The 25,677-nt window shown below is 37.9% G+C and overlaps 1 protein-coding gene across 1 annotated transcript in view; it reads left to right on the top strand.

Annotated features, from left to right (window-relative positions):
- Window positions 1-644: 644 nt before the first annotated feature.
- raraa (retinoic acid receptor, alpha a) overlaps window positions 645-25,677 on the top strand; it is a 399,727-nt gene continuing 374,694 nt past the window's right edge. The window contains exon 1 of the mRNA XM_059956420.1: window positions 645-793. The gene's annotated coding sequence lies outside the window, so the exon portion shown is untranslated. The remainder of the gene's footprint in view (window positions 794-25,677) is intronic.

The following is a 25,677-nucleotide window of genomic DNA, read 5'->3' as shown; positions in this document are numbered from 1 at the left end:
CAGTAGGGTTGTTCCCTTCCTGCAGCACTAAACACGTTACAATATTGCTATTGCTCAGTCAGAAATAGAGTAGAGCAAGTCGATATAAATACCAGGAACAGAAGTCAAACAGTGACTGATTTATGTCAATGAAAGCATAGTACCCTTCACTTGTATTTACAGTTGTGTTCAGATATCTCTATCTCTCGCTGCCCCCCTCTCTACTCCCCCCTCTCTCCACTCCCCCCTCTCCACTGCCCCTTCCACTCCCCCTCGCCACTCTCCCCCTCTCCACTCTCCCCCCTTCGCCACTCTCCCCCTCACCACTCTCCCCCTCGCTACTCCCCCCTCTCTCCACTCCCCCCTCTCTCCACTCTCCCCCCTCGCCACTCTCCCCCCTCACCACTCCCCTCCCTGCCTCTCTTCTCCAGAACCCTCCTCTATTCTGTAAATGTCAAACCCGCTTAAACAGTGTGACTGTGACTCAAGCTGACATTGTGATTTACGGCTGAATGCACGCCACACTAGAACCACTGGCACACAGACAAGACTCTGCTGCTACTGGCACCCATGCGCACTGCAGGTTTGGGTCTCATGACTTCTGCTGTCCTTAGGAAGCAGAGGTGGAGCATAATACAGGATGTGCAGATTAATGGCAGATTCTGAAGAGTTGGTGAAGCAGATTTCCTTCTCCAGCCTGTGTTGGTCTGACAGCTGTACTTTTCTTTGGCTTTTTTAAAATATAGTGATTTAGGTGTGAATGTTTCAGCTTGATCACATATCTTTATTCAGTAAGTCTCTAAGGCCTGTGAAGGTATGTAGCTCACTGGGTAGTAGCATTTTTGTGGGGAGGTTGGGGGGGTGGAGGTTGCAAATTTGTATCGAAGTGCATTACTCAGTTCCAATGATTTAGGTCTCACTATCTTCCAGTTCTTTTTCTTAAGTTTGCTAGAGTTGGCTAATGAAAATAAATTTTTGTCCTGTGAAATGAACGAGTGTTATATTTATTAGATTATCAGCTATAGGACTGTCACATTTTACTTGTTGGTTGCATTTAATTTTTGAAGTTTTTGTGTATTAGCATTGAAGCTTCAGCAACTTTCTTCAGAAATACTTTGTCAAAGTCTGTGAACTCCATTAATAGATGTGTAGTACTTTTAGTCATAGATTAGAGTTTGAACAGTGTTGTTGAAGAAAATGTGTAAACTTGATACTTTGCCGTATTGCTGTATTTCTGGGCATGTGAATGAGTTTTTAGAGGTTGAAAGGATACTTAATTCAGATTCATCATTTTATTTCATTGGGAGCATTTGTTGATATGCCTCATTGAAAATGGTAACTTGGGGTCTACTGTAGGCAGTTCTCAAAGTGTTGTTCATTACAGTAAATCCACTATATTCCCACTGGGAAGGATACTCGGGTGCTAGTTGGAAATGAGGTAAGGGAATGTTTATCAAACCTGCAAGACTGTCCAATAAAATTGGTGAATTTATCCTGTAATGATTTCTATTGTTATTAAGTTTTTAAAATAGTATATTAACTTTTAGTAATGTAACTTGGACTGAACTGTTTGATGCAGGGTGTTTACCTCAGGCATCAACAATATTCCCCCCCACCCCCCGGCCCGGTCTCAGATGCTGCTGGACCGGCTAAGTTCCTCTCACAGTTTGTTTGTTGCGATAGATTCCAGCATTTGCAGTCTCTTGTGTTTTGCTGATTATCAATCTCTTGCTGTGTTAAGTCACTGAGAGGGTGGTGAGAGTGTGGAACGAGCTAACAAGGCAAGTGGTAGATGTGGGTTCGATTTCAACATTTAAGAGAAATATGGATAGGTACATGGTTGGGAGGTTATGGAAGGCTATGATCTGGCTGTAGGTCGATGGGAGTAGGCAGATAAATGGTCCAGCACAGATTAGATGGGCCAAAGGGCCTGTTTGTGTGCCGCAGTGTTCTATGATTCTATTTTCTTCTTTAACGTCCTGTCCTATAGCCCTCTGCTATTGGGTGCAGCTTCTCGCTATCCATAGGCCGTACCTGTCAGATGGGAAAATTATTGGCATTGGTTCTTAAAGGGCTGTTTGACATTCGTTTAGAAATTCACATAAGTTGCACATGGATTTGTTAACATCCTATAATGCAAAAATTTTAATTTATCTAAGAACACAAGAAGTGGTCAGAATTTTCTGACATCTCCTTGATTTCAGAAAGGCTTTTGAGAAGGTCTCATGTGGTAGGCCAGTCCAAAATTTTAAACCCCAAAGGATTTATGGGGAAGTGGCAAATTGGATCCATGGCCTCATTCAAAGGAAGCAATGTGTAGTAATTATCAAAATCAAAGACTGTTTTATTACTGGAGCTTTATTAGGTTAGATAGAGGTACAAAGGAATTGTGGAGTACATGTCCACAGAGATGTAGAGATGGTCACGTGGGTCAGAAGGGTGGTTAAAACATATATGCAGTGTTCTGTTTTATTAGGTGAGGCTTGCAGAGTAGGATTTGGGTGAATTACTGTATAGATGACACTTCATTAGTCAACTATTTTTGGGTGCACGGTTCCAATCACCTCATTACAGGAAAGATGCAATTGCATGGGCTAGGATGCAGGGGAGATCAATGAAGATGTTACCATGAGTGTAAAAGTACAGCGGAGGAATGATTGGATAAGCTAAACTTTCCTCTGCAACTGATGTCACTTAAATCAGTGGTCCCCAACCACTAGGCTGCAAAGCATGTGCTGCCGGGCCACGAGGAAACAATATGCAGCTGACTCATTTCACTTCATACCACCAAATCATATCGTTTCCTCGCGGCCTGGTAGCACATGCTTTGCGGCCTGGTGGTTGGGAACTACTGACTTAAATAATATGAATTATGGAGGGTTAGATAGTTCTGAAGACTGTAAGACATAGGAGCAGAATTAGGCCATTTGGCCCATCAAGTCTGTTCTACCATTCCATCATGGCTGATTTATTATACTTCTCAACTCTCATTCTCTTGCCTTCTCCCTGTAATCTTTGACACCCTGACTAATCAAGTACCAATCAACCTCTGCTTTAAGTATACCCAATGACTTGGCCTCCACAGCATCTGTGGCAAAGAATTCCACAGATTCACTACCCTCTGGATAAAGAAATTACTCCTTATATCTGATCTAAAGGGGTGCCCTTCTATTCTGAGACTGTGCCATCTGGTCCTAGACTTCCCCTCTATTGGAAACATCCACTCCACATCCATTCTATCTAGGTCTTTCAATATTCAAGAGGTTTCAATGAGATCTCTTCCCTCCCCCTATTCTTCTGAACTCCAGCAAATACAAGCCTAGAGCCATCAGATACTCCTCATACATTCCTTTCCCTCAAGTAGCTCTTTGTCCATAGTCCTGATGAGCCAAGTGGCCTTCCACATTGAGAATTTTCTACAATTTGATTGTTATAATACTTCAGCTGGAATATTGGGAGGGTAAGTTACTTGTGCATTCTTCCTGCGCTTGCAATAATGCAGCAAGTTTTCATTGAAAATCAGTATAATGTAGTACACTCATTCTGCAAGTTTTGTAATATTTTAGCAATTTGCATGCAGTATGCTAAAGTCACTACAGAGAAAATCTTTTTTAATGTGTGATATTTCGCTGTTGTATAAATGTAACAACCAAAATGTGTTGCTACTGGAATGGCAAATCCCACTATAATCAGGAGGCCACTAAAAACCTGATTTTCTTGGCTGTACGTCTTAAGAACCTGGCAAGTTGTTCATAGCTTTGTTGCCAGCAACATTTGACTGTCACAGGAGTTGGAGGCTGGCAACCAAAATAAAAGATCAAAACCTACTTAATGTTTTACTCATCTATTCAGTTAACTGTTTCAGCACATCAGCATCAGTTTTCTAAAATAGTAAATCTTTAAAATTGTTTTCAAAATAGAAAGTATTGAATTATGTCTTGGGTTTTGCCTGTAGTGTAGTATTTCAGACAGAAGTGAAATAAAGTTGGATTGGACTTTACCGAAACAAAAACTTACCATATTACAGTATATTGGGTTAAATTACAGTCTTGATGCTCACTCAACAGGTCACATCAGGCAATTGAATGCAGTGGTCGGTCACACGATTTTCTGCTTTCCTAATTTTTAAAAAAATCAATAATATAAATAACCCTAAAATTGAAAGGACGCCACATGAGCCAAACTGGCTTCCACTCCCAGTTGCCTTATCTATCAACTGGTCCAGTGAAGCTGTTGAGAGCCTTATCTACTCTCTAATATTTATACCACACATTGCTACCAGATGAAAGCAGTGAATAAAATATTTTTTTCCCTTGATAAGGCGATGAACTGAACCATCCAAAGTTGGTAAGTGCAAAGTTCAGTTATTGACCCATGTTAAGTGTACTGATACTTAGAGTGAGCAAAGGCACAGGGGCTTCTATTGTTAGTGTTTGCATTCCTAGATTTGAAATCTGTTGTGATTACAATTTTGGATGATATTCATCGACTCTCATTGAAATGTTAGCTTGGACTTTTAATGGGAACTATTTCTAGCATTGCCGTGGTCGTTAATGTTACATCATTTGTTAGCTTGTTAGTAAAGATGCTACAGGGCACTTGTCTGTAGAATTTGTGTTTCTGTTTATAGAAAAATGGGTGGAGGTAGAGAAAACCGGGGTAGATGGAGAATTTCTGTGCAGGACAATCTGTTTTCACATTTTATATTGGCTGTATGTGTGCATGTTCTTATTGCATCTACACAGCAAAACTGACAATTGTGGACCTGTATTTTTCTGTGCTGTGCCAATGCAGTCCATCTACCCTGAACAAAAGTGGCCAACACACATTTTCCTTGTTGTTATGATTATAGAAAAATGTACTCCAAAGGAAATTGACTTGTGGCCTGTCAAGCCTGAAAAAGTTTACCCGATTTTTATTGTTATTATCTCCTGTTCAGCTGGGCTATATTTACAAAATTTTTAAATGATGTTTGATAGTGCCTTTTTGAAAAAGAAAATCAACCTTTAAAATCCATTTTCTGAAGATTTTTGAATAGAAGTCAATATTCTTAGTTGTTTTACCATTGCTCACAATGAGGTTTTTCCCAAAAATGTTGCCCTGATTTAATTCTCACTGTCTCTTAATATGTCTGCATCCTGTGGCATGTAGGACTTTGTAACTCAGTGACAAATTGATTTCATCGCACCAAGGGGAGGGGCATGATAGAAAACAGAATTTAGAGAAAGAAAGTTTTGTCTGATTATTGTAACCAGTCTTGTGTATTGTAAAATTAGCCAAAACATGGCCTAGTTCCTTTCATTGTCTGTTGTATATTTATGTAAGGCAAATGATGTATTGGTTTGGTCATACAGAAACTTTCTTTGGAAGTCATCAGCTACTGTTGGAATATGAAGCTCAGGGGTCTTGGCTGTCTTTGCTGAAACTTGCGTTTAGAATTTTATTACTTGCTGATTAACTGATACAATTTAACAGTGCCGATATGTGATTTACACAAGTGCTTCCTGGGGAGAACAAAAATCACTTTTTCTATTTGTCATCCTGATACCATGATTTTTTATGCTACTGCTTCATACTGTCACTAATCTAAAAGATCTTTGTTGTACTCAGTTGTTTCCTGTATCCACTTTCATGATGCTCATTCCACTGCCAGCACAAATGTGCTAGTCATAATTTGAGGATTGATGTTGGCTTATTATTCTTTCAAATACCTGTGTAGTTACACACGATACAGAAACTGCACTGTGGCGGACAAGAAGGCCCTACAACGGGCAGCCAAAACAAAACTGCCCACCACATCACCGGCACCAGCCTACCACCAAGGACATATATACAGAAAGGTGCCAGTAAAAGGCCAGCAAAATCATGAAGGGTCCTACCCATCCTGCTCATGGACTGTTTGTTCCACTCCCATCAGGGAGAACGCTATGTAGCATCTAAACCAGGACCACCAGACTCAAAAACAGTCACTTTCCCCAAATAAGGCTGATCAACACCTCCACCCTTCACACCCCCACCACCACTAATTTATCATTTCCTGTCAACTCCTGCATCCTATTTCATTGTGTTTTTGCTAGTCTTTCTTACTTATGAGCTCTCCTATCTGATTATTCAGCTTTTACTAAAGCTAAGGTAGGGCTTTTTTCAAAACTATTGATTTCTTTTCCTTTCTCTTCTCCCTATTCTATGTATTTCCTTTCCTATTCTTCACAGCTGTCCTCTTTAAGCCTTTCTCTTGCTTCCGTTCTATTTATATAACTTTTTTTTGTTGTCCTTGGCCCTGGTATACAGGATTCAGCTAGTCACTGGGTCTACTTATTGAACCGTTGAGGGAATTTGTATCTCAAACTTAACAAGGGACAAAAGACTATTTGTATAATTAACTATCCACTTAATACCAAAAATTTAAAAGTGAGCTAAAAATAATTACCACCCCTAACACCTGCCACCTTGTACTCCTTTCCTCTTCCCCTCCCCCACCCCACCTTTGGCTTCTCCCCTCTTCCTTTCCAGTCTTGACGAAGTTCTTTGGCCCAAAATGTCTCCATATATGGTGTTTGACCTGCTGAGTTGTGTGTGTTTTGTGTGTGTTGCCCTGGATTTTCATCATTTGCAGAATCCCATGTATTTAAAAATAGATATACCAGATGGAACCAGGCTCTTTGGTCTACCATGTCTACAGCAACCACTGACCACCCATTTTCCAGTCAATTCCCCCCCTCCATTCTCCTGCCACCCTCCTACATCAGTAAGTTACCAACTAGCTATTTTGTTGGCACATTGGAAGAAACCAACATGCAGGGTTAATCCACATGGTCACAGAGAGAATGTCCAGATTCAATATAACACCCAGCCTGAGATTTTCCAGAGCAACACTAATCGCTCTGCCACTGTACTGTTCCTTTTTATTCATCTTAATTATTCCAACTTCTGTTTCGTTAGGATTGAGAACATAAGTTTTTAAAAAATAGTACATTTTAATTTTGGATTTCATCCACCATCTCAAAATTGTTAAATAAGACATTATGAATTTTTGTTCCTTACTACTTTCTTCAAGGGTAAATGGATACCAATTAATTGACCAGACTTTTGAAACTACACCAGCTTGGATTAATACCTCTTGTGATTTTTTTTTCATATCATGTCTGATATCATGTTCTAGCATTGAATTTTTTATTTGTCTTACAAGTTATGGTTCTCATGTGTAAGCATCTAGAATGGGCTTAGGAATTTAGATGTAACTGTGGAGTGTTTCTATTATAATTTTGTATTTGATTGCTTTGGGAGAAGTTTAACTTTTCCCTTCCACTCCCCCCCCCCCCATGTGTTCACTAAATCCACTTTCCCCCAGTCCCTTACTGGATTGTACACTTATGGATGTGTAGCAAAAATAAGTTGGGACTTGGTTGTGATGTTTCACGTTGTTATAGTTACTGGCCTTTGTTTAAGCTTAGCTATGAGGGAGAACCACTTGAGAAAGATGTTGAAGGCTACGGCACCATGGCATAATTTTTAGAATAGTTTGTGAGGAGTGAATACTTTGTATCAGGAGGAAACCAAAGGTCCACGGGCCAGTCCTCATTGGGGGATCAGAGATGCAGAGTGTCAGCAGCTTTAACTTCCTCAGTCTTATCATTTCAGAGGATCTGTCCTGAAAGTGTCATTATGAAGAAAGCATGGCAGTGCCTCTACTTCCTTAGAAGTTTGCGAAAATTTGGCATGATATCTAACACTTTGATAAACTTCTGCAGATGTGTGGTGGAGAGTATATTGACTGGTTGCATCACAGTCTGGAAACACCAATACACTTGAACGGAAAATCATACAAAAAATAGTGGATGCGGCCCAGTCCATCACAGGCAAAGCCCTCCTTACCATTGAGTACATCTACACAGAGTGTTATTGCAGGAAAGTAGCATGTATTATCAAGAACCCCACCACCCAGACATTGCTCTCTTCTTGCTGCTGCTATCAGGAAGGAGGTACAGGACCCTCAGGACCCACACCACCAGGTTCAGGAACAGTTACTATCCCTCAACCATCAGGCTCCTGAACCAGGAGGATAACTTCACTCAACTTCACTTGCCCCATCACTGAACGGTTCCCACAACCTTTGGACTCATTTTCAAGGAGTCTTAATCTCATGTTCTTGATGTTTATTTCTTATCTATCTATCTATTTATTTAGTATTTGCACAGTTGTTTTTTGCACATTGGTTGTCCCCATGTTGGTTGCAGTCTTTCATTGATTCTATTGTGTTTCTTGGATTTATTGAACATGCTCGTAAGAAAATGAATCTCAGGGTTGTATATGGTGACATACAGTATATGTACTTCAATAATACATTTACTTTAAACTTACTGTGTAGTGCATCATCTCGGTCAAAGAGGTGTTAGATAAAGGCAAAGGCTTTTCATGATATTCTCTGTGTGATCAGTTTTTCCAACATCTGCATTCAGGTAGGCAAAGGCAAATGTTATTAAAATAGGTCAAGTATTCAGATGTGCACAAATCCATTTTCATGGAACAGATGAAAAAGTTTTTTTGCAACTCTAATGATCATCATATGGATAAGAATTAGAATGTAAGTGCTCCAGCAGTATTATTTTTGCCAAGAGAGTTTTTGGTCATCTGTAAAGGGTTCCAAATGTAAAAAAAAGAGCAAAATATTTTTCTGATAGTATTAAGCAATATGATATAGAAACAGAAAATGCAGTAGATACTCAGCAAATAAGGAGAAAAATACAATTAACATTCAAAGTTTTTGCCTCTGCAGTTTTTATACTTTTCGTTTGTTTCTTTCTCCACAGATGCTACCTGAGCTGATGGGTGTATCTCTTGCTTTTTCTGATCTTTATTTACAACAATTGTTGTTACTATTTTGCTTTTAAACATTGTGGTCTGGGTTTGTTGCAGATGAGGCACAGTGGTGGGGGAAAACATGCCATGAGGGAGGGTCGTCTGCTGGCAGTGGGATTATACTTCTGATTAAGTCATTATAAGTCAGTTATTACATCTAGCTGGTGCTTAAAGGAATTTAAAGGAATTTATAATTAGTTTCCTCTTAAAAATATGATGGTGCAGACATCATGTGTGAATGAATGGGCAGGTATCCCATCAGCACTCTAAAACATTCCAGTGCTCCACTGTGCTGAAACACTGACACTTTAATCAGCATTTATTGATTGCTCACAAGACACCTTTGTGTTATACCTGAAGCTTTTATGCAACAAACAATTAACAAGGAGATCATGAAACTGCCAACAAATAAACTTAGAAAGAATAGTCTTAAGATGTCATTGGGTTTATTTTTTATCTTCAGGGTCATTCAATTTATTTTATTCTACTTGTAGTTTTTATTCTCTCTCTGACCCCTAGTCCACTTCAAATTATGTAAGCATAGTTTAATAGGAATGAACTACCCTCTGGTTTTAAAAAAAAAGGAAGTAAACCATCTTAATATTATCTTAAAGTAGTCTGCATAAAATGAATTGCTTTGGCATGCAGTTAGGTAGTTAAGTTAATGTGCCATTTCAACACATAAAGATCCTATTATCAGTAATGGTTTGTTTTACCAGTTCATGTGTTGTTTTTATAATGGTGTTGAGAGAGGAATATTGACCACTGGGAGCATCCGTTGCTGCTGTGACCAGTATCACTGGAGTTCTAATGATAGATGGCAGCTGAGTTTAATTTTTCATGAGAATGAGCTGCGTCTCCCACAGTACTGCACTGAGCTGTCAGTGTAGGTTATTTACTGAAGAGTTGCTCAGAGCTTTTGATGAACAGAAAAATCAGAAACCCTTAAAAGAAGAAATGGTATAATCAACTGGTGGATGTAATGGCCAGTTTCTTTACTATATTTCTAAGGCACAAAAAAGTGCAATTTGAAAGTCAGAAGCAATCTAATTTATCTGTCATTGTGCTAACTGATAATTAAATATTGATTCACTTTTAACATTCTTTAACTGTTAAGGGCACCATGCTATTTTGAGGTTTTAATTTGAAATGGTGTGTGTTAGTGGAGGATTCCTGTTTTGAGGACAGTTTAAAACTAAATGGCTGTAGAATGAAAGGTAGGAACAAATTGCAAATGGTTTGACGCAACAAAGTGATTCTGATTAAAAGAGTAGAAATGAATAGAATGGAATACAGTGACTTTTATCACTTCTGCATCCTATAATTCACACACCATCATTTTAGATAGCACATGCACTGTTTTGTTTGAGGTTCCTTTTCATGGTATATTTTGCATTGCCACAGTTGTTCGAGATCATGGTTTGTATTTTCTGCATTTTACAACGTGAAGGAAAGGGATAGTTTAAATGGAAGTAATTGTGTCTCATTTCGTAAAGAAATGTCATGTTCTGTTTTATTCAGTAGCAATCTGTAGTTTAGAATCTTCTGCTGGGGGAGGGTCTTGTGAATGAAATATTTTCAATTGAAGTTATACAATTAACATTTCTGATTAGAATGTGTGACACTGCTTATTGTTACGACTCTTTGAGTATTAATATGGAAGAGTTATTTTCTAAAATGAGAATCTTACAAGCCCTGAAATATCACCATTTGGCCCTAATTGTGCTGGTGAATTTACCAATGATGATTCTGAAGCACTGTTGGAAACCTGATGAGTTAAACCTGGGACCTCAAAAATGCATTCTCGCCTGCCATGAACTTTGCTGGAAATTCAATAAAAATGTATCCTGTAGGGAAGAAGCAGCAAAATCAGCCATGTTGCTTACATTTAATCCAAAGCATATATTAATACCAATTTTGCTTGAGATATTAGTGTGGACTGTTGCTCAATTTTACTTTTCAGGAAGAGTGTTCCCTGATGCCATCAAGGCACATTAAAAACTGTACCCTAGTATTTTAAGAAGAGTTGGTATCTGTCAAAAAAGCTGTATAAATTTTCTGTAGATTCATTTCTTGCCTCTTTAACATTTTATTTGGCTACTAAATTATACTGCAGCTTTTTGTGAATTACCCCTACATGTAAGCATGTACCCCTACATTTGAGTAAAGAAGTTGTATCTGTTATTTTCTAATGAAATGGATCCTTTCCCCAAATCACTCCAGCCAGTTCTTCAGTCACATACAGACACAATTACAATGAGCATATCCTTTGTCTGTAAAAATTGCCTTTTGGAATATACTGTTGACAGCAATAGAGCACCCAGCTGCAATTTTGTCTGCAGATGTCGTCACCTTTGTGGAGAGGTGTTGATTAAATGATTCCAATTCATTATAAATCTGCTGTGACAAACCAATGGCAATAATCAATTTGTCAAATTGCCATTAGGGCAGCTGTTTAGAGATACTGAACTTGTGCAGAACTAATGGTGCACTTCTATTTTTGGATGGGACTTGTGATGGAACTTTGGAAACATCAGTTTATTTTCCTACTTTGTCCTTTGCTTGTTAACTACCTAATTTACTTGTAAAGGCTGTAATTTGAAACAACTTGGCCCATTTCCTTTAATGTGAATGCACTTCTGCTCAAGACACTGAACCTACTGGAAGATTAACCAATTACCACTGTAATTGATTGGCCAAACCATGCCCCTTTTCTTCTCCCCAGGTGCAAAACTGTAACATGGTGGTTTTATTGCTTTTTCTGTTAATCTGGCATAACTATCATGTGGAGTGGAAATACACAGTAGAGTTCTCTTGTCTTTAGCACTCACCGTGGCTCTGTTACTTCAGTTTACTCCTTCCAAAGTGGAGGTGTTATGAAGGACTTTCACTTGTTTGCTTTCACAGTACCCATGGGAGAGGCGGTCTGACTATCTCAAGTGCAACCTTGTATTATCAGCTATTTGCTCATAGAAGAGGCAACATTAACAGTTATACTATTCTTTGAGACCACTAGGATTAGAAAAATTGTTTCACTTCCTTTAAAATATTTAACAAGTAGAAAATCCACCCAAGCAAAAATGATAATGCCTTATAGGAAATATTTAATCTTTCTTCAGATTCACAGTTGTAAATGGGATTAGGTGTTAAATTCTGTGATTATACTGCACTGATAAATGTGTGATAGACCATTATGATAAATGTTTTTAGCTGCTTAATTTCACTCAAGAGAATTTGTTGTGCAAAGTCATTTGGGAATACAAAAATGTGTATAATCCCTTAAGTCATTTTTTTTAATGCTTCAAGTAGTCATGTCCAGCGTGGGATTGGCAGAGGTCAAGGAATAGGTCACTTGAATGACCTCTTTGATGAGGAATGTTGCATGATATTAGGGGAGCCTAAAGGGGGAATCATTTCTAAATTGAAGAAAGGGATAGGAATGGATCAGTTTCAACTTACACTGTCATCTTGTATTGCTACAGTGAGACTATTATTCACTACCAGTCCAGATTTCACACATTTATAGCAGCTCCGATTTCTTTTTATATTAAAGGATGGTGGACACTAAAACATTTACAGTAAACTGGGAATTTAAATTTTGCTTAATTTCAGAATCAGAATGAACAAAAACCAAAGTCTTGCCTGTTAGCTTATATCCCTGCACACTATGATGGCCAAAGGTTTTCATAAATCAATTAATTACTGATTGGTGTAATTTTGTGGACAAATCATGCGACCATTATGAATACAGCAAGGCTCCATAAATAGAAGTGCGATCAATAGCCAGTCAAAGTGGTTGTGACTAAATTTCATACTCACCAGATTTTGGTTTAGCGCAAAAGGGAATGGGTATGAGAGTTTAGCCACTTCGTTCTTTACAACCATTTCTTCCCTTACTGTAGTCAAAGCACTCAGCTTTTCAGTAGGCTTCCTTCTTACCAGTTTGTATTGAAACAATCACAGTATAGTTTCGTTTTCTTTTCAAACTAACTTTCGACAGTAAAACATTTTTAAAAATCAGTCTCCTAAGCTTGCTGAGTTGCTTGATCTCACTTGGGTTTGAAATATAGGAACAGAATTCAATTGACATTGTACAAGTGAAAATGGAAGGTGCTGGAAGTTTCCTGGATATGTGCCTGAGTTCGTCTTGGGATCATGTGTGACGTCACCGTTGTGGAAAATAATAACCAAGAAATCATTTCAGACACATTTCGCAGAGACATGGGAAGAGGGTGATTGAGGACAGAGATTGTGACGAGTGCTGAGGGAATTTTAAAAAAATAATTAACTTCAGACACACTAGAACAAATGGAAAAGGAGAAGATTTACCCTCTGTCAGCACATAATTTTAGTTGAAGTTCCAGTGGAGAATTGGTAGCTTTCCCATTTCTTTTCAGCAATTTTGTATTGCCATTCTTTTTGCCCATTTCTTCCTTGAAAAGAGCAAAATCTCCATTCTGAAAGGGAAAATAACTCACTGAATTGACTTTCCTACATCTTAGAAGTGATTTTACAATGTCTTAGTTATGCTAACATCTTAGGTCTAACAAGCAAGGTAAGGTTAACCTTAAGAAGTTGGTGAGCAGTTTTTTAGATAATCATATAAAGTTTACTTCTATTCCTTCCATTTCAGAATGAAGCCTGGGAGTGATGTGATAGAGATACGTAAGGTTAAGGTGGCCAAAGAAAAGCCTTTTATCTGTGAAGTCTAGAACAAGAATGGCAATCAGGGCATTATAGCACTTAGAAGAGAGTAGAACACGCTCATACAAAAGGCTGTGGATGCTTGGTTAATTCAGAATGTAAAACTGGATTATGCAAATATACCAGAGGAGATAGATCAAAAGGCAGCCTTGGGTACAGATAAACCATCACTTAATCAAATAGAATGGACTCAAGAGTTGAATGACCTATTTCTGTTGGAACAAATTATATACCCCAACTGAATTCAGCCTTTTTTTGAAATATTTCAAGCAAATATAATCTTGTGCATCTTCAAACCCTCCTTGTGTCTTCTAGATATATGGAAGTTTTAATATAATGAAATTTAAACTGAGCTGGCAGAATTAAAATTGCACTTTCTGATCCCATACATATCAGTGCTATACTGATGTTGAAATGTACAATGTTTTGACAGGAATGCATTTTCTTTTCAAATTAATTCAAGCTTTGTTTTTGTATAAGCTTAGTGATGTCCTGTGAACAAAATTAACCTCTAGGCTATTCCCACTATGACTCTGCACTAAAGTCAGTTTAGATAGTTTTGAATTAGTCAAAAGCTTTCTTATGAGGATGGTTGCCAACCATGGCAGCTGCAATGATTTATTTTCATTTTGAAAATGTTTAACTAGGCTTGCTCAGTGAGATGGCTCATCTAATTTACATTCGGGCCCCAGGGACATGAGCATGGTAGGCTGGTTCCAAAGGGTCAGTGGTACATTTTCTAAAGAGTGATTTACTTGAATGATTTTAAATAGTTGTGTATTATATTTTCCTTTTAACCAAAAATGCTGCTTTTAGTACTGCAGAACCGATTTTGTTTTTCATTCCTCAGTTCATGGAGTCTTTAGATCATAAATTCAAACAAGTAAATGGTTTGTCTGAATTTAATTATTAAAAAAACATTCCTCATTTTTATGATGCACTAGCTGTCTTTCAATTGCTACCAAGTATGATTGAATCCAGGCAAATGCACAGTGTAGTTTCAGGAATGTATTCCTGGTGTCGGATAAAATGTGATTCAGGTTTTAAGTGTTATAAGTATGTGTATTTTATTTTGAACTTTCAAGCAAGAAAGATGGCAGAAATCTGAAATAAATGCTTGATTATTTCCATTTACAATTTTCTTCCTTTTATACATTTTTGGATGATTTTGTTCCTTGAAGTGCTTTAGTACCATATACATAATCTCCCTTTAATTGGGCCAACTGTTTATTCCGTACATGAAGGACTTTAATATGTATTCTTTCTGAAAAAAAGTTAACAGGATAGTAATTGGGGGCAGGAACCTTAGCTGGTTATTCCTTTTCTAACTGGCTATCAACCTGAGATCTCAATGCTATCATCCTGATTGAGATCACTTAATTGTGCACAGACCATAAATGGGAATATCTCAATGTATATGACACCCACTACTTTGCTTAACTAAGCCATCAATATAGCTGGTATGAAATCTTTGTTGTCATGTATTTAATTTTCCCCTGCACCACAGTCTTTCTCTATCAATTCTTCGAATGATTGAATGCAAGGTTATTTGAAGTATTTGATGAATCTTGATCTTTATTATGTAATGGAAATGAGAATTGTAGATCAGAATGGACATGACAAATATCTTTAAAATATCAACTATTTAAGTAGTGGGACAGGCTTGAAGGAGTAAATGTTCTTCTCTAAGTTAAACTTCATTTCCTGAAAGGAACCCCTGATGAACGTGACTCCTGGATTGGCCTCAATCTCTGATCGTCTACCTGCTCTTCTGTCATAAAACCATAAGAGATAGGAGCAGAATTAGGCCAATTGTCCCATTGAATCTGCTCTACCATTCCATTGTGGCTGATGTATTGTTCCTCTCACTCAACTCCATTCTTTTGTTTCATGTTATTTTTGTTAAAGTGAGGAGCATTTCCACTTGACCATATTGGGCATAACACTCCGAATCCATTGTACTTACCTTAGGTGAATGGAATTGAGAACTTTCAGCAGGGCTCACAGAATACCAGTCAGGTCTAAGAGCCATCTCATTGCTTGTCTTGGTTTGCTAAGGATCATACTCTTTATTTCAAGCTTAAATTCTTTGTGCAAGTACATTGCCGGCTGGATTTGCTAGCAGTAACTCTGCACCCTGGAGAACTTAAATTAAAACAATCTGGTAGCCAGCAGCGATCAAAGCTTACATCCTGTAAAGAAAAGCAGAAGCTCCAAGAAGCTTTCAGTTATACAACTGGTCAGTGTGAAAAGATGCATTCACTGTCCTTACCAGCATCTGCAACTTCTCAAAAGCATAGTGAATTTTGTTATAACTTTGTATCAGAATGGATCATCATCTTCTAGCACAAATCCACATTAATTAGAAAATGAACCGGTTTGGAGAGGTGCCATATTATTTTCACATGGTAGTAGAATGTAAGTTGCAATTGGCATGCAGTCAAGTGGGTGTACCAAAACCTGCTTTTACACCACAATCTGTTCCCTGATCACTGTTTGATGTCATTCTGAATGGAAATGATTGTATTTTTCCTGTTCCCATAGCACAGCCATGATAGGAAATCCCCAAACCCTCCATCGAAAGAACATTTATAATAAAAAGCAGCTTAATAAAATTATATCGTTCAGATTGCTTTAAATAACCTTCATTTATATATTTGAGTGGATCTCAGAGATGTGAATGGTTAATATCTACTTGTACTCTGTTTTTAGTAGAGCATTTTTGTTCTATATCTTTTTCAGTAAGAATTAAATTGAACAAGTCAAGATTTGAAATGATGGATTTTAAGAGGCATTTTATTAATTTCATAACTTCTCAGAAATAAGAAGTAGAAGCAACAAGTGAGTCACTCAGACACTAGTGTGTACTCCACCATTCTTGGATTATGGCTGATCTAACTCTGGGCCATCCTAACAAACCCCACAGTCCTCGATTTCCTGAATACTAAAAAAATCTATTTACTTGTCTTGAATATTGCCACATAGTGTAGCAGTCAGAGCAATGCGATTACAGCTCGACATGTTGAGAGTTCAGATTTCAATTTGGGCGCCGGCTGTAAACAGTTTGTACTTCTTTCCCCGTGAATGCACGTGTTTCCTCCTGTCTTGCTAAATACAAATAAATAAACTCAGTGACCAAGCTTCCTTGGCCCCCTTCTGTATTGAATTCCAAAACTTTCACCACCCTCTGGATGAATTCATCTCTTTTCATCCTTGTCCTGAATTGTTGCTCCTTTCTGAGATTGTGATCCCTGGTCACCCCAACATCTTAAAACATCAATCCTGATCTACCCATCCCAGCCCTTAGGCATTTAGTGTATTTCAATGGGATCAAATTCTTCTGAACTCCAGAGAGTATAGGCCCAGTCTGTTTAAGCTCTCTTCGTGAACAAACACACCATCAAATCAATCTGGTGAATCTTGGATATCCTTCCAAGGATATCCTTCCATGAGTAAAGAGACCAGACTAGTACATGGTATTCCGCGAGTCTGTATAATTGGAGCAAGATATCTCATACATATCATTTACTTTTCTAATTGCCAAAAAGACACCCATGTTACTTTGAACACTAACTCCTTGAAACCACTTTCACCTTTTTTGACCAAAGTGGGTGACAAAATAATACATTATACTTTGTATTTCAGTTACTATTTCCTTGCCCACTCACTTAACATGTTTCTATTCCCTGGAAATCTGTGTACAGCCTCCTGACTGCCTTCTGATTTTTAGCATTAGGATCATCTCATTCAAATCATCAATATAGAATGTAAACAGCTGGGGCTCAAGAACATGCCACTGCTCATAGCCTGCCGACCTGAAAATGACCGTTTATTCTCATTCACTGAGCAACCCTCAATCCTTGCCAGTAATTTACCCCCAGTATTGTGTGCACTAATCTTCTTTCATTATCTCTTGAGTAGCACCTTATTAAAGGTCTTCTGAAACTTCAAATACACCAGTCAATTCGTTTGATCTTATCTCTTCTGCTGGTTACAATCTTTGAAAAAAATTCCAATAGAATTGTCAAGCTTGATTCCCCTTTAATAAAATCTTCTTCACTCTGCTTGGGTGTATTGTTATTTTCCACATCCCCTGATACCATCCACATCTGATCTAGTCACTGATGGACAAATCAAGGGAGTCTACTTTGGGATTGCTCATGGTTTTAAATGTTTGACCAATTAGTTGATGGTGCTATCAAAAATGTAGCATAATGTAAAATTCAGTTTTCTTATTCAGGCAGAATTAAGCTTTCTTGTGTGTGCATGATTCTGTTCCCAGGTTACCAGTCCTAGACAGAGTGGGTGTAAAATCCTATCGCATGGACACCTGTTCTTCTTAGTCTATCATGAATTAATATAAAATCATCTCTGGTGGGGAGAGTGACAGGCTTTTGAATAAACTATCATGCTTGCTTTATAGTAGGCACTTGGGCAAACAGCAGATGTAATATTCACACTAAGAAGTCCACCTGCTGGTATTACCCTGTTAAAAGGTTTCTTCAGAATGTCTCAAGGGCAACATTAGCTTGTATTGAGGCTTGATGTGGAGTTAATTTTTAAGTGCAATCAATCAAATTTTATATCTTTTACTGTTCAATTAGCAAGCAACCGTGAAACAGATACAATTGCATAAAACCTCTCGAATATTTAGTTTCAGTCTGCATTGTTCTTAATCCAAATCCAGATTTTTAAAGATTATGAAAATCTTGTTTAACCATCGTGGTAACACCTGTTATAAACACAAAATTCTGCAGATGCTGGAAATCCAGAGAAACGCATGCAAAATGCTGGATGAACTCAGCAGGTCAGGCAGCATCTATGGAAATGATTGAACAGTTCTGAAGAAGAGTCTCGGCCCAAAACAGCTACTGTTTATTCAAAAAATGCTGCCTGACCTGCTGAGTTCCTTCAGCAATTTGTATGTGTTGCTTTGGTAATGCCGGTTACTATATTATTTAGGTCAATCCCTGTAAATTCTCACAAGTTTTTAATTTTGACCACAGCGTTATGAAGGCCACTGCTACACTACTTGTATTCTCTTGTGGCCTTTCATGGAGTAATGTTGGTTCCTTGTAGGGGTCGCACTGTATCCATCATTTATTGATGTATTGAGCAGAGGGAGACAGGATAAAGTGAGACAAAAATATTTCACATAAAATTTGTTAAAAGTTGATCAGTTATTAAGCTGAAACATAATTTTAACCAAAGCTCACACCTGTTTTAATTTAATGATAATCAACTGGATCTGAAATGGAGTTTCAAAGTAATAAGATATTTGATGCTTAACCTTAAAAAAATTGTTGCTTGTAGTTTTATTGAGGAAATGTATGGATATTTTGTTAGGTCTTGCAGAATAAAAATTTCAAATACATTAGTAGAATATTTGTGTCTAAAAAAAGCTGAATTTTTGACAAATTGTAAATATTGTGAATGTAATGTGCTTAGTGCATAACTAAGGTGGGAAATGTGTATTTAATATTTCAATAATATTGTAAATATATTGTTCGATAATGCATTATTTGTTTAATTAATTACGGGATATATGTAAAATTGCGTGAATGACATATGCTATTACGCTACCGTGTCATTAGTGTGTGCCTTTCTAAAGTAAAAATAAAACGTACTTGATTTATTCCCGGCTCTTTAAATTTTCTTTCAATTAGTTTTATATTTTGGAGTTACAAAACATAACAGTTGCGACAAGGAAGTTTTAAAACGAACCAGAGAAGACGACCTACCTGTTGAAGCACAGCACATTTTTTCTTCAGAAGAGGTGAGAGAGAGAGAGGTTCATTTAAAAAGAAATCAGAAAACGGTCAAAATTTGAGGATTCATAAACAGTGAGTACTGGGTGATGATGATAATCAATTAAAAAAAGCAGAAATGGCTGGCTACAGCGAAAAGATAGACACCTTCGATTGCACAAAGGATAACTGGGTTAGGTATACTGAACGAATTGAGCCTTATTTTAAAGCAAATGTAATAGCTGATGAGAAATGAGTTCCAGTGTTACTGAGTGCAATTGGTGGAAGAGACACAGTTTGCTTAAAAGTTTAACTGCTCTAGCCAAACTAGCTGAAATGAACTTTGCTGATATAGTGAATGTATTGCAGGAACATTTAGAACCAAACCCATTGTTGATTGAAGAATGTGTTAGGTTTCATAAGCGGAATCAAAAGGAAGGAGAATCCATTTCAGCTTACGTGGCTGAATTGAAGAAATTGTCTGAGCACTGTCAGTTCCATGATGGGCTTAATGATGCCCTGAGAGATTATTTCGTTTGTGGAATCTTATAAGAAAGCATTCAAAAATAGCTCCTAACTGAAGCACTACTCATATTTAAAAGTGCTGTTGAAATCACTGTATCAAAGGAAACAGCAGGCAGAACTGCAATTTGAGTTGCAGTCAGGAATGAAAGAGAGTGTGAACAAAATTGTAGCATCTAAGTAGAGAAGAAAGGTGTCCAGAGCTGTCAGAACTACTTCCTGCAGTCCCATGGTCAACTCCTACATCCACAAGGAGGAGGCCTCAGAATGTGAGATTGTTTTACAGCCGCAAATCTCACCTGCCAAGCAGAGTGACACCTCTTGTCAGGAAAGGCATTATCCCACAAGAGTAAGAAAGCCTCCACGATTATTAAATCTTTAGACCTGAACGGGACAATTTAAAATTTACTTTGCTGTGGATGGCTCTATAGCAGTTGCATCATACAGTATACTGTGTATGTATGTTTGTAATAAAACATATGTGTGTGTTTTTTTATAACTGGGGATTTTGATCAATTTACCTGAGAATTTTTATTTGTGAATCCCATGCTCCTATTTTCACAGTAGACCCAAAGAAAGGGAAAATTATAAACATGAAAAACTAAAAACTCAAAAACTGTAATGTCGGCAGTTCCCACCTTGCTCAGTACTTAGTTGAACCAGCTTCTTTGGTGCAAAGAGGTCCTTCTGCAGTTGTACAGGGCCCTGGTGAGACCACACCTGGAGTATTGTGTTCATTTTTGGTCTCCAAATTTGAGGAAGGACATTCTTGCTATTGAGGGAGTGCAGTGTAGGTTCACGAGCTTAATTCCCAGGATGGCGGGACTGTCGTATGTTGAAAGATTGGAGCGACTGAGCTTGTATACAATGGAATTTAGAAGGATGACAGGGGATCTGATTGAAACATATAAGATTATTAAGGGATTGGACACGCTGGAGGCAGGAAACATGTTCCCGATGTTGGGGGAGTCCAGAACCAGAGGCCACAGTTTAAGAATAAGGGGTCGGCCATTTAGAACGGAGTTCAGGAAAAACTTTTTCACCCAGAGAGTTGTGGATCTGTGGAATGCTCTGCCTCAGAAGGCAGTGGAGGCCAATTTTCTGGATGTTTTCAAGAAAGAGTTAGATAGAGCTCTTAAAGATAGCGGAGTCAAGGGATATGGGGAGAAGGCAGGAACGGGGTACTGATTGTGGATGATCAGCCATGATCACATTGAATGGTGGTGCTGGCTCGAAGGGCCAAATGGCCTACTCCTGCACCTATTGTCTGTTGTCTTTTATAGGAAAATTGACATCCTTGAGTAGCCCAGTCAGAGTCCTGACCTTAACACAATCGAACATCTCTGGCAAGACCTCAAGATTGCTGTCTACCACCTCTCCCCAGCTAACCTGGCACAGCTAGAGCAATTTTGAAAGGAAGAATGGGCAAATCTTGCTCCATCACATTGTGGAAAGCTAATAGAGACTTATTCAAAATGACTACTGGCTGTAATAGCTGTGAGAGGTAGTACTGAGCAAGGGAGGGATGAATACTTTTGAACTGCTGACATTTCAGTTTTTGAGTTTTTAGTTTTTCATGCTTTACAGTTTTTCCCTATTTTTTAGCTTTACTGTGAAAAAAGGATCATGTGGTTTACAAATAATAACTCTCAATTAAATCAAAATCCCTGGTTGTAAATCTAATCTATGTGAACAAAGGGTTGGGGGCTGAATACATTTTCAAAGCAAAATAAATACTCACTCTTGCCGTAGTGTAAGAATTAATTATTTGAAGATTAAATTGTCACATCTGCCACACTCTCATCTTTGTTCTTCACTCAGTTTCCTTCCTTCTGTACCCTTTTCTGTTTCAGTTAATCAGTTTAGTTCATCCAACTCAGTATGTCATTGATTATTAGCATCCTGTTTGATATCTTTGCTTATTCATGCACTGGGCCATATACTTATAAAATAATCAAGTTTGTGTTTGAAAAGTCATTTTATATACACACACACACACACACATACACACACACAATCACTAGAGAGCAATATGTATTTGAGTTGAGTTGCATTCTATATTTTGTTGGAACTTATAGCTAAACAGAGAGGAGTGGTGTATATATATTAAATGATATTTCAGTAATATTGTATATTTGATTAAGGATTCTTTGTTTGTTCATTACGGGTTATATGTAAAAGTATGTACGTGAATGATGTCATTACACCTTTACATCATAAGGACCGCCTTACTAATAGTAAAAATGAAATGTACATGAGTTATCACTGGCATTGTGCTTTTCTTTCAGTTAGTTTTGTTTTGGAGTTGCAAAACATAATAAGGAACTGCTTGCCTAGCATTATCAGATCAATGTTTTTATTGTCCTCTGGGCAAGTTGGTAGGTTCCAGCTGGTAGAGCTGTGTGTATCTTACAGGAGCATCTTGTTGGTTGTCCTCTTAACAATTTTACCTGGAAGGGTGAAGAAAAGGTGCAGACTACAAAATTATTACTGCTACTGAATGTAGACCACTTTCTGCACAATGCCGATGTGTTGATGGTTGAACTGCAACATAAATAATCCAGTGTTAAATGTTGCAGCAAGAGGCAAATGTTACCATTAAAGCAATGGTTCAACAGTTTGAATTACTGCTATCAGCATGTATGCTCCTGGGAGATGTTTTTGTCGGATGTCACTCATGTTCATCCCACTGCCTTACTGGCTCTGTGTATATGAATTTTATGGCTTTACACAAAACAATTTGTGTAATTTGTGCTGGTTTGATGAAGTGGGAGCATGCTCGACCTCACTTCCAGACACTAACAATGTTCTCATCCTGTTACTACCTGAAATTTCAGTGCAGTGTTTGACTATTAATGTTAGATTCAACTTTAGCAGGATTTGTGTCAGAAATGCTTCTGCACACATCATTCTGCATTAGCAGCTGAAAATTTTATTTAATGGTGCAAAGAACCAAAAGGCATTCTACATTCCCCATAGGGCAGGGGTTCCCAACCTTTTTTATGCCATGGACCCCTACCATTAACCAAGGGGTTTGTGGACCCCCAGGTTGGGAACCCCTGATTTAGAGCAACAAATTGTAATTATTTAGAAGCTTTAATGTAGCCCGATGTCACAAGGTGCTTCAGAATTATTATAAATCCATAAGACCGTAAGATATAGGAGCAGAGGTAGGCCATTCAGCCCATCGAGTCTGCTCTGCCATTCAATCATGGATTGATCCAATTCTTCCAGTCATCCCTGCTACCCTGCCTTCTCCCCATACCCTTTGATACCCTGGCTAATCAAGAACCTATCTACCTCTGCCTTAAATGCACCCAATGATTTGGCCTCCACAGCCGCTCATGGTGACAAATTCCACAGATTTACCACCCTCTGACTAAAGTAATTTCTCTGCATCTCAGTTCTAAAAGGACGCCTTTCAATCCTGAAGTCGTGCCCTCTTGTCCTAGAATCCCCCACCATGGGAAATAACTTTGCCATATCTAATTTGTTCAGGCCTTTTAACATTCAGAATGTTTCTATGAGATTCCCCCCCCCCCCCCGCCCATTCTCCTGAACTCCAGGGAATACAGCCCAAGAGCTGCCAGACGTTCCTCATACGGTAACCCTTTCATTCCCGGAATCATTCTCGTGAATCTTCTCTGAAACCCTCTCCAATGTCAGTATATCCTTTCTAAAATAAGGAGCCCAAAACTGCACACAATACTCCAAGTGTGATCTCACGAGTGCCTTATAGAGCCTCAACATCACATCCCTGCTCTTATATTCTATATCTTGAGAAATGAATGCCACCATTGTATTCGCAAATAAACTTGAAACTGTAAGATGTCAGTAAGACACAAGATCCTTTTTGATCAGCTTGGTAAGTTTTTAGAAGCATCCTCAAAGAGGTTTCAAAATTAAGACGTTTAAGGAGGGAATTCTGGAGATCAGGGCTTTGGTTTCTGAAGGCACAGTTCTGATTTCAGTTGCGTCGTTTGGAAGACAGTGAGCAGATAGGTATTTCTCAACCAGGAGGGACATCACCTTTGATTGTTCAAGATTTCCAGCATCTGCAAAATCTGATGTTTTCATCTTTGATTAAAATTGCTGATTTTTCAGTGGTTAATGTGAGAAGTAGTTAGCACACAGATACTGGTCACTGTCTGTCAATGCAGTGGAAGGATAAAGTAGGCTAAAATGGATGAAAGAATTAAAAATATTAATTAAGGTATTATAGTATATAATAATACCTAGTTATAATTATGACATATAATAATGGCACATAATAAAACATTTTAATGTTCAACTGTTTGTTTAAAACCTGACATTGTGTCATGTGTTCCCTCTTCCCCATCGATCCATAATGGGTAAAATGTGTGTTAAAGGTAACAGAGGAAATGAGGAAAGTAACTATATCAGGCTCAGTCTTACATTTTTAAATTAATAAACAATGCACTCCTTTTTATTTCTCATTCTCACATCACAAGCCTCTTGCTAATCTTTCATGTAATGCAAAACCGACTGTGATAGGTTCTGACAGCAGAACAGAAAACTTTCTCATGTAACAGAAATGTGAGCCTGGAGCCGAATGGTTTTTATTGTGTGCAATTTTTCTCGGCAGCTGAGTGAATGGTGGCATTGATGGCATCCTCATTCCTTTTGTCAATCAAATGTTTTGAGGGTCCTCCATGGCATCTGAGAAGCAAGCGGCTCATGTTTGTTACTCATTAAAGATGAAAACATGCTTGGGTTAGACCAGGTTAAAGGTGATAGGCATGAATTTTATTTTCATTTTTATCATTTTAGTGCAAGTTGGATAAAGTACAGTTTGTTCCAGGGAAATTGGACAGAAGTGCTCATCGCTTTGAATTCGCTTGTGCTTTTTTTGACATTGGCTATGAAATATCTCACATAGCTTTATTTGTACTTGAAATGTATGGGGTGACCACTGAGACTTGTGGTTTGGCTGCAATAGACAACAGCAAGGCAATATAAGTATTTGTCAGGGAATAGAGCAGGGCTTCTTAACCTTTATTATGCCATGGAGCCCTTTGGCAGTCCAGTGAAGCCTATGGACCCCCCTTCACAGAATAACGTATTTAAATATATAAAATAAAATAGGATACAAAAACCAATTATATTGAAATAGTTATCAAAACATTAACAAATGAAATTTGTGATACAATAATGTATGTGCTTCTTTAACGCAATAAATAACAAGACTATAAATTTAAAATATAGGCAAGTTATAAATTTTATAACTTGTATATAAATAATATAGGTAAAATTAAATTTTATTTTTTAATGCCAGATCAGTGTGAACGCTGTTGCAGCTTAGCTTGAATAGTAACATTAAACTGTGAGGTGGTCTTTGACATAGCAACATGCATGTAATATTGAATATCCAATGGATTTCAATTTCTTTGTTTTTAATGGTTACAAGTGTTGAAAATCCTGATTCGCAAAGATATGTTTTTGCAAGTGGAATTAAAGCTTCTGTAGCTCACTTTACAAGGTGAGGGTAGGCTTCTCGTAAGGAACACCAGAATTCTCCAAGGCTTTTTGAGTTCAACTCCATTTGTAGTAAGTTTTTTGACCCAAGATCGATGAGTTCATCTTTGGCTAGATCAGGGGTCAGCAACCTTTACCACTGAAAGAGCCACTTGGACCCGTTTCCCACAGAAAAGAAAACACTGGGAGCCGCAAAACCCGTTTGACATTTAAAATGAAATAACACTGCATACAACGTTTTGTTTTGCCTTTATGCTATGTATAAACAAACTATAATGTGTTGCATTTATGAAATTGATGAACTCCTGCAGAGAAAACGAAATTACATTTCTGCATGCAACAAAAACATTTTGAACTCCGAAAAAAAGAC

The sequence above is a fragment of the Hypanus sabinus genome, chromosome X1 (assembly GCF_030144855.1).
Source record: "Hypanus sabinus isolate sHypSab1 chromosome X1, sHypSab1.hap1, whole genome shotgun sequence".
NCBI classification, from domain to species: Eukaryota; Metazoa; Chordata; class Chondrichthyes; order Myliobatiformes; family Dasyatidae; genus Hypanus; species Hypanus sabinus.
Note: the sequence above shows the minus strand (reverse complement) of the source record. Positions and strands in the feature narration are given on the sequence as shown.